At 38.8% G+C, this 2871-nt stretch overlaps 1 pseudogene; it reads right to left on the bottom strand.

The window, feature by feature from the left end:
* Positions 1–1578: 1578 nt before the first annotated feature.
* On the bottom strand, positions 1579–2624 carry LOC119514676 (annotated as a pseudogene).
* Between the last annotated feature and the right edge of the window lie 247 nt (positions 2625–2871).

Raw genomic sequence — 2871 nt, 5'->3', positions numbered from 1 at the left:
ATGTAGATAGTCATCTTTCAACATCCTTGGACAAACTCTTAACAGTGTATGTTATCTCTAGATAATTTTTACTGGAAATTAAAAATGTAGATAATGGAAAATTTGTACACTCTTCTAAGATACACTCATTTCAACTCTTAAAATCATTTTTTTTTCTGTTTGGAAAAAAGAGAATTATGAGCAACCAATGATATATCATAAATATTTTGAAAAACATTTATAATTTTCAGGGAGTAGAATCAGATCATTGGGAGTTGTGTTCTTTTAGGGGCTGTTTTGTGTCCTGCTGAATTAACAGTCTGTGTTTGGAGAATATTATCTACATAACCAGGGCTGTCACCAAGAATAAAAACCTCATCTACCCTGGGTCATGCTGGAGAAACTTGTAGACATCATTTTCCATGAAGATCTTTTCCTTTTTTTTTGATATGCAAATTTTCTGACAACTCAGCTTTATTTCATGTTATAATTAATGCAGAATGTGCCATTTATTTATTACTTTAAAATGCAATCAGTCTATTGGTTTGTGTTATTCTATAAAGATTTTAAAGAGAGCCTTATGATGTTTAGAGGTAGTCTAGTTTAATCAACTGTGCCATAAGAACAAAAATATCTCCTACAGTCAGTTTCTTTAAAGATTCAATGGGCAGGTAAATACCATCTTGGGTACTTATGTCTAATCACTCTTGGTTTACATGTCAGAGTCTGATATTTTCATTCATTCATCCCAGTTTCCACCCATAGTGAATGGATGCACTTTATGTGACCAGCACTACAGGAGTAACAGAGATGCATTAAGACAGCTCCTGTCCTGTCTTAAAAGCACAGAAGCAGTGAACACACCTAATAATCAAGTGGTGGTTTGAGGCTGTATATGCTCTGGAAAAACATGTTCTTAAATTTAATCCACTACTGTGGATACAAACCCATTGCAAGGACTTTTTCATGAGGCTATTTCAGTTAAGGTGTGACACACTTCAATCTGGATGTCTTAATCCTCTTAATGAAATCATTGATAAACAGAACAAATTCAGACAATGAGAGAGAGTCACAGCTTGAGCAGCCAGAAGCTGAAATCAATGGAACCCAAAAGAGAAGAGAGAGACAAGGAGACACCATCATGTGCCTTGCCATGTGATAAGCTAAGGATCAAAGGTGGTCAGCAGACAGCCCCAGAATACTACAGTGTTGGGGAAAAAGCATCATCTTTGTGATGCCTTAGTTTGAACATTTTCCCAGCCTGAAAACAATAAGCTAATATATTTCCATGTTTTAAGCCTGTCCATTTTATGTTGTTTGCTTAAGCAGCCAATGAAACTTAAACCAATGGTAAAAATTGATGTTTGAATAGTTATTTGCATCCTTCATATCATGAGACAATAATGTCACAGTAAAAAAGGACAGATATTTTTGTTTATAATATGTAGATATGGAAGAAAATGCTGAGACTTTCCAAACTCTTTTCTGCTAGTCAGAAGCACAGCGGGGACATGAACCTATGGCTCTTGTGCTGCCACACAGTCAAAGCAGCAATAATGCCAAGGGGTCATTTTGTAAGACTGCAGTCTCATCAAATGGTTAAAGGATTTTGGAATAGAGGGATTTTCTGGCTGGAAAGATCAAAACTGGCTTCTGGGAAAGGGGCTGGATTCCCAAGTGCATTCTATTTGGGGATGCAGTGTCTAATGCATGCACGACCTCACATTCCTTATGGGACCTTCTCTTTCTGAAGAGTTTCCCCAAGGCAGCCTTCATGTCCCAGTTTCCCACACTATACATGAAAGGATTTAGCATTGGTGTCACTGTCACATACATCAGAGTTATCGCTGCATCCTTCAGGCTATGACTTCTCAGAGGGTGAAAATACATGCCCATCACTGTCCCATAATACAGAGAAACAGCTGTGAGGTGAGAAGGCTTTGAGCACTCCCTTGGTGGATGGAACACATATGAAAGTGGAGAAAACCCAAATATAAGAGATGATGATGCATATTAATGGTACAGAGAAGACACCAACCCCTAGGTACATAATCTTCAAAATAATGTGGAAGTCAGAGCAGGATAACTTGAGAAAAGTGCTAACATCACAGCAGAAATTGGCCATGTCTTTGTTGCCACAGAAGAACAGACCTGCTGTGAGTAAAGGGTGGGGGAGGGCATTGGCATTTGCCATCACCCAAGGTCCAAAAACAAGCAGGAAACAAGTCCTTGGGTTCATAATTATTGTGTAATGAAGAGGGTGGCTGATGGCCATGGCCTGATCATATGCCATCACAGCTAAGATGTAGCTGTCAGTGTTAGCCATGGACATCATTAAATACATTTGCGTTATGCATCCCCTGAAGGAGATGGTTCTGCTGCCTAAGAGATGGTTTGCAAGTGTCCTAGGGATGGTTACAGATGAGAAAATGATGTCAATAAGGGACAGGTTGGCAAGAAAAAAAGTACATAGGGTTGTGAAGGTGAACATCAGAGCAAATGGCCCACATGATGAGCAAGATTCCCATTAGTTTGATGGAGTAGATGAAGAGGAATATGATGAAGAACAAATCTTCATGTGTCTGCTGGCTGCTAAATCCCAGGAAGATGAAGTACAGGGTAAAGGACTGGTTTTCCTTCTTCATGGTTCCTTCAACATGAAAGGGAGGGAAATCCAGAATTATTAATGAATTTATTGCATATAATGAGATTAGTTACCCACCACTTTTAACTCCAGTAATCAGCTTTCTCTCTTTCCTGGTTTACTAAATCCAGATGGAGACAATATATTAGGGAAAAATCCCTGTTGGTCACTGGGACTAACTTCAGTCACCCCTGGACATTCATGTATTGGAAATAGTCTGTTCAACAGAGGTACCGATTATTTGGGTA

The sequence above is a fragment of the Choloepus didactylus genome, chromosome 18 (genome assembly GCF_015220235.1).
Source record: "Choloepus didactylus isolate mChoDid1 chromosome 18, mChoDid1.pri, whole genome shotgun sequence".
Taxonomy (NCBI): Eukaryota; Metazoa; Chordata; class Mammalia; order Pilosa; family Megalonychidae; genus Choloepus; species Choloepus didactylus.
The sequence above is the reverse complement of the archived record's forward strand: the minus strand, read 5'-3'. Positions and strand labels throughout refer to the sequence as shown.